Source organism: Falco rusticolus, chromosome 4, assembly GCF_015220075.1.
Source record: "Falco rusticolus isolate bFalRus1 chromosome 4, bFalRus1.pri, whole genome shotgun sequence".
Taxonomy (NCBI): Eukaryota; Metazoa; Chordata; class Aves; order Falconiformes; family Falconidae; genus Falco; species Falco rusticolus.
Genome location: NC_051190.1, coordinates 68,221,695 through 68,234,402, shown reverse-complemented (window position 1 = coordinate 68,234,402; position 12,708 = coordinate 68,221,695). Strand labels below are relative to the sequence as shown.

Here is a 12,708-nt window from a genome sequence, read left to right as displayed (position 1 = left end):
AATTCTGTTTCTTTAAAAAATGATGGGGGAAAAAGAAACAAAACCTTTCGCTGAACTCGAAAATTGTATGTATAATCTGATTTGGCATGACATATTTTAGGTTCATATATATCATGAACTATATAGGAATGCATGATTTGCTGTGCAGGATCAAACTATCGTTCCATCCTGAGTGATGTCCTTTCTACGCTGCTAACCGATGCTGATCTCAGAGGAGCACAAAGACATTGTCCTCAGCCAGCTATGCAATAGGTTATGAAAATTTTCTGCCTGCAACTTATAGATGGTGACTTGAAAAATTTTCAAACTGAATACCTGATCTGAAAAATTTACAGAAAGGGGTAGACTTGGGATAAGTTCAAACTTTCAGGAACATAGGGTCCAAGAAGCCTCCATACTTGGCCAAACTGTCTTACAGTAGCCTGAAAACTACTTAATAGTTTTCAAAACAGGTCTTGGTGGGATTCGCCAAACTCTCGTTTGGGTGTGATTAAGCCAAGGTATGAAAAGTCTTCTATACTTTTGTGTCCAGCTTAGTCAAGGATTGTGGATGCACTGGGAAACTGGGAAATTCATAACCACGCCCCTAAAACAGACAGCCCCACCACTACCACCACTGCCATCAGAACGAGAGCATTTCCCAGTCCCAGCCTAAATTCTGGGTTTTTTCCCCGAGTTGTGAGCAATGGTTTGGATTAATTTGCTTTGTATTGTAAGCAAGGTTATACCCTTTCCTAGAAGTGTATTTGCTCTTACACAGTGTAACGTGGAAAAAAATGCCAAGACATAGTAATTAGATTCAAACCTGCCTTCCAAGAAGAATGGCAGTATCTTAAAACTTATCTACCCTTGTTTCTCAAACACTTTGAAAAGAAAAATGTCAAACTTCTCGCTTGCTAGTATCTCCTATGCTTCTCTAATCTAGAGCCCTTCCTCGTTGCACTCCAGGTTCCTACCAGTATTTCCATCATATGTGCTTCCCCAGTACTTTCTCTTCTTACCTCATCCCTTTGATGTCTTTTCTTTCCTCTTCCTTCCCCTCCATTGCCCTCCCCTTTCCTTTTCCTTTTTGTTCCTGTCCTCATCTCTGCATACCCCCTTCCTCGCCCTCTCCCAGCACTCTCCTCTCTTTACCATCTTCCAAAAGTTTCTGTTCTTTATTTTCCCACCTGTATTTATTTCCTGGCTGTCAGTTTTGCTTTTTCCCTTCGTTCCCCATCCTTTCTTCTATCTTTTGCCTCCTGGAGTTAAATTGACACTCCAGCCATAGCCCCCCCGAAAAGTGAGGTACATCTTTTAAGCCCATTGTCAGTACTAAAGGGATGGAAAGTGTCTCAAAAAGAGCTAAATGACTATTCCAGTCACTGTCCTGGACAAACAAGTGTAACTCCCATTGACAGCTGGAGGAGTTCAGTGCTTGAGTCAAGTTATTCCCCATTTGCCACCAGTCACTGTTTGGCACAGGAGTCCTGCTAAGAGTGACCCGTCCCCACACCAAGGCATGGAGAGACAGACAGAATTTCATGCAGTGGCCACCGGGTGTTGGTGATGAGAAAAACACTTTAGATAATGTAAGTCCTTTCCTTGCCCTGAACTAAGAATGACACCTAAACACAGGCAAAAACTTTGTTGAAACTTAAAAGACTAAGGAAGAGGTCTGTGTAAATATGGAGACAGCTGCACTCTGCTTCACCCCCTGAACAGATCTCCGATTCTGATGGATCTCTAAGAAAATACCAAAACATCACAAGAAAAGTTCCTTGTATGGCATGCATCGTGTAATTAATATCACAGCTAACAAAAATCTCTGTCTTGGCTTCAAGTGCAGTGGTTTAACATCCTGTGAGTGGACAGAATTACACCACATAAGCAATTAGGTCAAGAGGATAAGAAGCCCTGATTCCCTGAACTTCTTGACATCTGCTTGCTTTCCAAGACGAAACAAGCTACTAGAAACATGCACTGGAATTCATGTTTAAAGCCACTGCTGCAGAGAAAATACTGGGGAACACTTCTGTTTTTCATGGTGAACGTAACGCCCCCGTAACACCCTCCCATCTGAAAGCCTGGCTTCCCCCTTCCAGCTGGTGCTGCCTGGGCAAGCTACAGCTGCCTATCCACAGCCCAATCCCACTTGCGCACCCAATCCTTCAAAATATTTTCTGATTTCTTTGTCTCACTTCTTTTATATTGCTTCTGGTGTGCGTGTGTGTGTTTGCTGCTGCTCACTTCCCACCCTTACCATTCTCCAGCTGCTTGCCGGGCAGGCACAGCAATTCCATGTAAGGAACGTGGGGAAGAGAAGCATTCCTTGATTTTTCTGTGCACAGTAACTTGCACAACATTTGATCATACACAGAGATTAAGTCATTCATGAATAGGGCCCAAAGGTAGGAACAACTCCAGAAAAACAACCCTGCTTGCTGGTAGCACAGCATCCAGGACTCCGCAGTCACTACTGCCACACTTACAGTTCGTAGCCGATCTGGCAAGGCGAGGAATCCAACTGCAGGCTCTGTGGTTTAAATAAAATGTATCTACAGCAGCTTGGATCAATGTTTAAAAATGTTCCATGTTATTTTAGTCCAAGGACAAGCTTTTAAAATTAAAAGAAAACGTCGGCTTTAATTACAGATTAAAAGTGAAAGTTGTTTAAAAAGAATGCATATTTTGAGAAGAACAGTAATAGAAATGATTTTAAATTTAAAACTCGTTCTTCTCTCTCCCAGCATGTGACAAGTCTCCTCGTAAATATTTAAAACAAAAGTTTGAAAGCGATTAATTTGTGAACAATATTTAGGGAGCTTCTGCCTTGCTGTCGTGGATTTTTGGCATAGTTCAACTTTTTCCTACCCTTATACTTTCAAGCTAAAATAAGCATCAGATTTTGATGCACATTGCAATGGCCAAAAAAGAACCACAACTGCAACTTTTCCCTCCCTTCTCCCTAAATTTTGGTGCTACATACGTGTGATGCAGCAAATGTCACCACCCTGTAGATAAGTGCAAAGGGTTTGTTCCAGATCAGCTACGAGCAATGTGATCCCAAAGTGGTTAGGTGCTACAATGGAGAAGCTGCTGCTCTTGGGATGATTTTCAGCAACAATTGCCCATCTGAAAATCATTAGTGCATAGCAGTGGATTTTCCACATGTTCATATGCTGGACAAGCAGGTTGCCCTTGAAGTATGGTTCCCCAGGGGAAGAAGGAAAACCCAGAGAAAAGTATTCTATTGTCAGATCACGGTTTTGCTAGAGCCAGACAAAAATATGGTCAAGCATTCACTTGGCTGCTCTGCTGGCAAAACGATAGGGTACCGAAATGGAGACAGCTAATGAGGAAGGCAAAGAATGAAGCTCAGAAAGAAGAAGATCTTAAAGGAGCACAGATACTTTTTTCTTTTAAAAAATCAGAAATAGGGTTAAGTGTGCAAATCTAATGGCTTTCAGATTACTGACCTTTATTTTTATAAGGCCCAAAAGGGTTAGAATTTTCCCGGTAATTGCCTCATCTTTTAATTCAGCTGTGTTTGAAGCACCAACAACAAAGTATTTAAGGTGCCTAAATAAAAAAGGGTAAGACTATAACTAGGCAGTATTTGATATTTAATGCCCCATTAATCGATAATTTGGCTTGAAGGAGAAAAAAAAATTGGCAAAAAGAAATGGAATTCTTTAGCTCCTTGTTTTACTTAAGAAAAATTCCCAACAGACTTCACTTAAACAAAGAACTTTAGTTTTCCACTGGAAAGACAAAAAGAAAATCTTGGTTTAGCATGTCCTGCCACATGCTTTAACTACACAGTAAAAGAGTACGTACTTGGATCCCAGGCACATTTCAGAAGTGTAGTATTTATTAGCTGCTCTGTTGCCAAGTTCCACTATTATCATTTTATTATAACTAAGGTATATTTTTACTAACTAAATTATATTTAGGTCTTTAGTTTAAGCATTTGAAGGTTTCAGAGTGTCACGTACAGATGACATACAATATATCACATGAATTCGTTGATTTTCTCCCTCCTCCTCTCCTCTACAAACAGTTACCCTGCATCTGTCATCTCAGGGCATTTGACTTCCCTAAACCCATATTCCAGCTGTAAAGATATGCAGAGGCCAAGAGACCAAAACCCTCAGATGAAACAGAGCTTGCCAAGGATGCAGGTGAGCCCTGTTATCAGGTAACCTATGGCGTGCATGTCCCTCACACTTCAAGGGGCAGCGCAAACCCACCTCTCCCCACTACCCCCTTCAGACACCTTGTTCCAACCCTCCTCTGCTGCCCTTCGCCCAGCTCAACGTGGCTTTTTGCCGAGACCTCCTGCCCCCAGCTGGGGCCACAAGCTGGTTTTCCATATGCAGGAGGTGTTCGGTGGTGGGACACAGGCTCTCCCTGGGTGAGGGTGGGCAGGAGCTGGCACCTCGTGCCAAGTCTGCCCCAGCAAAGCCATGTCCCACACTCCCTGTTAAAGGTTTTTTGGTCCTGTGGGGAGCATGGAGCAGCTACCTGGAGGCTGTTGGGACGGGATGGAAAAAGGACATGGCCATGAGGCAGGAGAGGGTTTTGGTGGGCTTACACTGGGGTGGGTGTTGCTGCTGCTCTGGGCAGGGAAGGGGTGTCTCCAAGCAGTCACAACACCCGCAGAGAGATGACAGAGCTCCTCAAACCTCAGCAAGTGCAGCAGTACCATGGTGCTGAATAAAGGCTCAGCCTTTATTTTTCCTATTTTGTTCAAGGAATGAAGGAAGAGCAGTACCCAAATATGAGCATTTACATTCTCCGGGGGTCACAGTCTTTGATCTGTGAGCAAAGATCCCACTGAAAGCAGCTGCAGTTCACCAAATGAAGTTTGGAAAGCTTTGCAAACACATGAACATTGTGTGTCAAACCATGTAGTGTGCTTTGGGGCCAAAACACTCAAAAAACAGACCAGATCTTGGCACACTGGATTCTTGCTTTGTCCAACATAAAGCACTTCTAAAGGCTTGGTTTTAAAACATATCTGAGTGCCTGTCTATCAGTTATCAGGTGAAACTAAAGGCACTTTGAGTCAGACATCAGATGTAATTATTAGCCCCTTTTGAAACAGGAGGGCAGAGAATCAGGGATGTGAATCTGTGAGTTAAGGATAGAGGACTGAGAAATATTAATGACTTCTTCCCTATATAGATCCACAGCAAATGTAACAAACACAAATTAATGCTTATGTGCACTTGTAGGCAGGAGAAATTACCGCTCACAGTCTTACTAGACGAGGAGTGAAAACATCAGCAAAAATGCTGGGAGGCAGTACTGAAAAGGAAACAGGTTTACATAAACACCTGACATTTTTATTCATTTAAGATGTTTAAGCAACTGTTAAGGCCTTTGCATAAAACAAAGGATCACAGGGATTGATACTTGCAGATCAGTCCCGTTCTTCTCTGCTGACCTCAGAGAATAGGATTTTGGACTTTGCTGGGCAAGCTGGAGCAAGCACCTCAGTGAGGTCTGGGATTTGAAAGGGAGATAGCTCATCATTTGTGGATAACACAGTTGGGAGCGTCTTTCCTTTTATCTTTTCAAAGTTCACTGCCACAGTGAACTACTGCACAACTCTGAGCTGAAGGAGTAAGCACAGCAAAACAGCAAGGCAGCAGGCTTGAATTCCACAGATATCATCATAATAGATGATATATAGGTAACAGAGCACCAAGGAACGGGGGTGGGGGGTGGGGCAGGGGTGGGGGGGGGGTGCAGAGAGACAGAGTTCTTCCCACTTCAGTAAATGTCTCTAAACATTCATGCTAAACTAAACATACTACTGAGGTTCAGTACTTAGAAGCCCATAACAACTGCAATTCTAATATTGTGGTCAAGGAAGGACCCCAGACTTCACCCAGCACCCATGGTCCCCCTGCTGAGATTAGTCTCACAGGCTACACGGGGCTCTGGGCTGTGACAGACACTGCTGTCACTGCCAGCACAAACAGTGCTACAGCTACCCTGGGCTTTCCCTGATCAAGGAACAAAGGCCGTCACCTCCTGGAGGAAACTCCTATTTGAAGATGATCTTGGGGAAATGAATTAGCGATGTAGTAACCAACAGCTACACCAGCTAGACAGCATGAGAGGGAGAAAAGTCGCACAATGCATTTTAGTGTGTTTGTGTAACAGGCAACCCACCGCCTCTCCTGTGCAGAGCTGCCATGTCAGGAGCAGACTGTTTAATTTGCACACCAGCTCCAGGACCTGCCCCCCGAGCAGCCACCAGCCCAGGCTCCCCATGGCTTAGCCCACAACAGGGCAGAGGCAGATTCTGCTCCTTGGGGTGGGAAGAGCAATTAGAAGAGCAAGGACCTGGGATGAAAGTTTCCCTGAAGTCAACAGCCGAGAGAAATTCTCCAGCACACCAAGATCTCATTAAAACTGCCCACAGTGTCTAGCCCACAAAGTACATCTAGTGCGAAGGAGAGCAATCCTGCTGCTGTTTTGCAATGCATTACAAAATACCTTGGCTAGCAGAAAGAATTTGAGGCAATTTGCTCCTGAAGAGCCAGGTCGTGCAGAGCCTTCATTTTTCCAGCAAACTGGATTTAAGTTGACAAATAGTAACTGAGAGAAGAAAAAAAAAAAAAAAAAAAAAAAAAAAAGAAGCCTGACAAAGTAAAGGGGAGATGGAGAAACCGACAACATTTAACTTGATCTTCAACGGTGTAAATCTGTCAATACCCACAAATGACCACAAGGCCATACGCCAGTTTTTACTCCGAGATACCGTAACTAAGACATTTGGCTGGTACCTCACATTGGAAAGAAAGTTTTTACATTTAGAAATGTAAAACATTGTAACATTTAAGGAATTTTGGCTACAGCCCACTAGCCAGCCTTCCCCCAGCTTCAGCTAAGGGATTATTTTGAATGTTGCTTTGCTTTTCATGCATCTGTTGCCTAAATCAATGTGGAGGCATGAGGGAGGGACTGAAAATTGGCCCTAGAAATAGCGGTATATTTCAGTGTCATAACTGAGAGTCTTGGCAATCCCTTTTAACTTGAAATGTCAGTGCCATACCAAACGATCTGGTCATCATAACCTCAACTTCTGGCCATCAGTGAAAGAACAGAGATAGAGTCTCCAACATCAGGTTTCAAGGCCACTGTGAAAAATTAAGGAAAACACATTTCATGGCTCGTTGGAATTTCACTTTACCTATTTTTGTGTGTTCCTTTTCAGCTGTTCCAGCTTTAGCTGTTTATCTGATCCCTTTCTGTTTGAATTGTTTTTACTTTTTCCAGATTTTCTACAATGCAGTTTACTTCTCCAACTTACTTTCCTGCTTTGAACTCCTGCTCTTTTTTTTTCTTTTTTTTTCTTTTTTCTCTCTTTTTTTTTTTTTTTTTTTTTTTTTTTGTAGCTCAATAAAACTCATTTATATTATACAAGCCTACAAGCCTTCTGCGTGCTTTGACTGTTAGGACATATTTCTCCTTTAACAGATCTGAAGTGTCTATCTGATGCCAATGTAATGCCATAAAGCATAAAAGACCCCAAACTGTCTTTAGTAATCACTGATAATTTCCACATCTACCCCTTGTATCTCATACCCAAATTTTTAGGTTTGGAGTGAAGTGGATTAAATAAAACTGAATCCAGCTCTGCTCTTCTGGTTTTAGATAATTAGAAATTGAACTTCACAGATGAAGTTGAGATATGTTTTTCTGGAACAGGTGTTTTTACGAGCATTCACTTTCCTCCATCAAGATGGCAAAAATATCATACACAAACAAAACCCACAAGCTCCCCATATTTTCCAAATACTGGGTATAAACTCATCCGCAGCCTAACGCTAGTCAGTGTAGAGACCCCTTCAATCCACTTCTCAGATTGTGCCAAAACCCTCCCGAAAGCTTCTCCATGAATACACATGGAAGATCAGAAGTCTGGTCTCGCTAAACTGCTTTCATCATTATGTTTCTGGTATTCACATTATGGACAAATGATCTAAAAAATTTCAGTTAAACACATAAAGGAGTTTTTTAAATTATAGAATGACTTTCAAAAACCACAAACCTGCAAAGGGAAATAGGATTTGCTGGATCAGATAAGATTACTTGTCTATCTGGTCAGGCACGTTCAGTGTGTAGCTTTTTAGAAAAGAAAATCAAAATGGGAGGAAGTGATGGTGAATAAAGTAATTTTGCAGTTCAATCCTGAATCGGTTTTGAAGATACTTTAAGAATAATCCAATCAAAAATCCTACTCAAAAGAAAACAATCTGGTCTTTTTATACCCCCGTTTTTTTTCTATTACGATCAATAGATAAATCGTCCTGTTCACACCTGCATGAATACAATTTCTTACACTACCTGGGAGTGATCAAACCTTGCTTTGGAGCAAGACCCTGCAGGTTTCAAGCATTAGCCACCCACATCAGAATATTTCCACGGTAAGGAAAATGCATGCACTTGTGCATATAAACAAATGCAGAAAACCCCCAAACATTTTCTTTATATACAGCTGTATGACTGAATACAAACAAGCTGCTTTTCAATAGTCTCACCATGGGCATAAAATATTTCAAGCTCCAGGATGACTGAGAAGCTCACAGTTTTATTCAGCAGTCACCATGCTCCAAATTTACAAGCCTAACTCGGATGGTTATTACTGGGATGTACCTGCTTAAATCCCTTCCACAGATGGGAGAACGAACACTGCCCATGCCAAGTTTCAGTCTGGATTGAATTTTTACAGCTGGGTCATAAATTTGCGGATTAAAAAGGTTCTAATGGAAACACAGACACAGCCTTAACTACAGCAACATGAACAGCAGCACTGTAACACTGTGCAGGGGACAGTGCGCTACAAGAAGAATCTACCAGGATGTTACACAAAGTCACGTTATTTCTCCCCAGCAGCGGAAGGAGGCTGGGACACGTGGGAACCCCACACTAGGTATGAAGTTTCAATTCAGATGTTTCTCCAGAAAAAAGTGAAACTTTTATGGGCTCACCATTCCTTGAAATTTACTGCCCCAGACAGTGAGAAGTCCAGCCCTCGTCCCCCTCCTGCTACTACTCCATCCCACCTGCACCGACTTTCCTGCACCCCATCCCCTCCTGCTCACACTCTGCTGCATGGCACACAGAATAGTGTGTTAATAAGTGTGACCAAAGACAGCAGTTATTCATGAAGGAGATGATAGATTTCATATGTAAAAGTAATTCACTGGACAAAAAGGAAGGGTTTAGTCCCAGTAATTTCTCTTTCTTCTCCACGCAGGTGCCACGGGTAGTTGTCCTGGTGCTGGGGCAGAGCCAGCATGAGCCCTGAGGAGCAGAATGGGCACATTTTGGCATCAGAGCCTGCACAAGTCTTGCTCACAACCCAGCACCAGGGCGATCTGCCTCCAGCCACGGCTCTGCACTCAAAAATACTTTCCAATCAGTGATAAAGAAAGTTAAGTGTGTGATTTCAAAGCCACTCCTGATGGGCTGACAGCACGCATCTCTGCCTTTCTGTCTTTGCAAACACTCCTCTTCTGTTTTGTTCCTCCTTTTCTCTCTTCCATGTTTAAAATTGTGCCATATTTTTCATGTTCATTGGCCTACATCCCCTTTCTGGCACAAGCTGATAATCACATTTTGCTGCCGTGTTCCCCGGGTGGGAGAGAGAGCAGACATACCCTCCTCTGTGCCCCCAGAAGCATATTAGGGGCAAGCTGCAGTGGCAGGGCCCTTCTGCATGCATGTCAACGCAGCACAGGGTGGCCAGGCTACAGAGACAACCCAAGGGATGCACACCTACTCTCCTGCCCAATGCTGCACCTCGCCATCCCTGGCTGTGGCACCAGGGCTGCAGTGCCCAGGGCTTTCTGCTTCTCTGTTTGGGCTGCTGCAATTCCCTATTGTCTCATCTCATTATCTCCCCCCTGAGCCCCCTTCTGCTCTCCTAGTTTGAGTAGTGCTTCCTTTTGCAACACACACAACTGCTCACAGTAGCAGTGGCTGCAGCTGGCTGGCATTTGCAAGGCTGAGGATCCCCTGAATCAGTGCAAAAGCCATGGCAGCTGACACTGGTGTAAGGCAGCATGGAAGCCTACCATTTCTGCTGTAAGAGACCTGCACAGAAATTTGGCTACTGGGGAAAATCCTGCTCAGGCAGTGGAAGGGGAGAAGGAATCCCATCCATTTCACTAAATCAGTTTTCCCAAGCTGTAGTTTCACACACTCTTTAAATACTCCTTAAATTAACTGCTAATTTTCTTACTAATTTCCCTATTATATTCATTACTAGCCATGCAGTCTACAGCTAAAACTGGAAAACAGTCTGATTTACGATCATGTGCTTTTCCATGCACATAATTTCCTGAAACATTCACATTTGGGCTGGCCCCAGATTTTAAGACTGAGCATAATTCTGAAGACGTTCTGAACAATAGAAAAACGTGGATAAACATTACTTTCTTTTTGAACACACACCTTTGCTAAATGAATGAGGCCCAAGGCTTGCCAGGGAACAGCTCGCTGAGGCCTGGAGAACTGGCAGACTCTAAAGAGGAGTATTAAAATATATAGTTGTTAGCCATTGGTGACAGCACCATACATTTTTCCTGCTGTGTCTGAGAGAGGTCTTGGGCAAGTGCAGGGGTCTGCTGCTTTTTTGGCCGCTGCTGCGAATATTTGCATTGGGGAAATTTTAATGGTCTCAGAGAAACGGAGGCAGGCTGCTACACCAGCATGGGCAGTAGCAACCTGTGGCCATGGAAACATGGCTGATCCCCTGATTTTTTTTGGTGTCTCTGATTTTTTGGTCAGATGTTGTCATCTTTTCCATTTCAAATAATTCATGCAAGAACATCTCATTCTCTGTGACGATAAAGCTGTCAGGAGGCCTGAGACGTGCTGCCCTGAAGCAAGCTGACTTGAAGAAAATCCTCTGTGGCCAAACAACTGCCTCGAGCCAGTTTTTACTGAAGTACGCAGAAAATTTACCATGACATCAACAGAAGCAAAACCAGCAGAGGTGCACACGCACCTCCTCTGCTCCATGAGGTCTCCAGGGCAATTATACCTGAATTATATCCACGTACATGCTGCTATTAGAAGCACATCCTACCCGCACATCACCCAATCTCCAGAATCTTAAATATTTTGTGTTAAAAAAAAACAAAACAAAAAAGCCCAAAACATTCATAGCCATTTGCATTTGAAAACAGATAAAACAAGGATGCATAGTGTTTGCATGCAGCACCTGTGAGAAAACAAGTACTCTCTTTTCCCCCAAAACTGGCTATTAAAAGCAGGGAGCAGAGAGAAATGGCTCAGAAAAGCTAACACTGCCAGGAATGCCGCTTCCCCTCCTGTCCTCCAGGCAAAGACCTCTCCTGCCCGCTGGCAGCCCCTGGGTGCCCAGGCTTCTGGGAGGATGCTCTGCCCCCAGCACCGTCATTGCTCCCAGCCCACCCAGTGCTCTCTTCCTCCATTCCCCCACCTAAGAGGTTGAAACTGCTACCTTTCCACAAAAAAGATTCAGTTTTGATGAAGCACTGTTTTCCAGGGTCATGTGGAAATAATCCTGACCCATTCCCCTTGCAGCTCAAATACTGAGAAACTAAAGGGAATTAAAAAACAAGTTATTTGATTTTTGCTGTTCAAACAGAAAGAAATGCAAAAAGAGAACAACCAACTTAACTAGCTGGGCGTGGGCAGGATCTTTAAAATTCTCAAGTTTGGGCTATCACATCTGGTATATTAAACCTGACACTGTCCCTATAGTAAAGCCGTTTCCTTTTAATCGTTCTTTAGAAAAAAACAACAGAACAGCAAATTAAATGCAATCCTCTCCTCGGTTCTCAATTCCATGCTATTTCAGTGTTGACGAATCAGGTCATGTAATAATAAAATTCCTGCAGAAATATGATCTTAGCTGTGTAACCTTCAAATTGCAGTTATGCTGCTGTGTGCATTTAATACTGTACTTGACATTCCCCTTTTCCATTTCACTTCTGGATGACATTAGGATCTGCAACAAGGACCTCCTTCAGCTCTCCCAGGTTACCATTTATTTCAAAGTATCCCCAAGGTCTCCAGCACCGTTTAGATCAAACTTGCAAAAGTCACTGGTACTAGCAGTTTTTGTGGGTCCCTTGAGTTGTTTCTGAAAACAGGTTCCATTGTGTTCATATTATGCTTTTAAATTTTATAGCTCATTTTTAAATTACATGTTAATTTCTAAAAATGTTAAATTGCGAGGAAAAGTTGGCAAAGACCACACAAAATCACAGCACTGTTCTGCAGCTTGCACATGTCTCTCCACAGTACTTCTGTGCACGGCTATACCCTTACATTTAAGTGCTCTGTATGAATGTGGGCCTGATCCTGCAGTGTGCCGAGGGTCTCATCAGAGGTGCTCAGTGTGCTGCAATAAATGACCCAGGATCATGCTTTATAAATCACAAACTTTGCAGGATCCAAATGGAAGAAAGAAAGGAAGGTGAGAGGAAAGAAAAAGGCAGTAGTAATGAAAACATCAGTAACAGAGCACACTCCCAAGTATAAATGTCTAAAAATAGGGATCAAACATCTTCAAAAATCAACCAGTCATTCAAGAGGTTTTTTAAAAGCCATCCTCCTCTCCAGGCCTGCAAGTCTTTAGTTTCCTCACTGTTTTTATTTGTTCTGGCTTTTCTACTGTGCTAAGTAACATGCAAAGTAAAATCAAGGGAAATC

The 12,708-nt window shown here is 43.0% G+C and overlaps 1 protein-coding gene across 3 annotated transcripts in view; it reads right to left on the bottom strand.

Moving 5' to 3' along the window:
* MKX (mohawk homeobox) overlaps positions 1–12,708 on the bottom strand; it is a 48,856-nt gene that overhangs the window by 19,909 nt on the left and 16,239 nt on the right. The gene's annotated exons all lie outside the window — the stretch shown is intronic.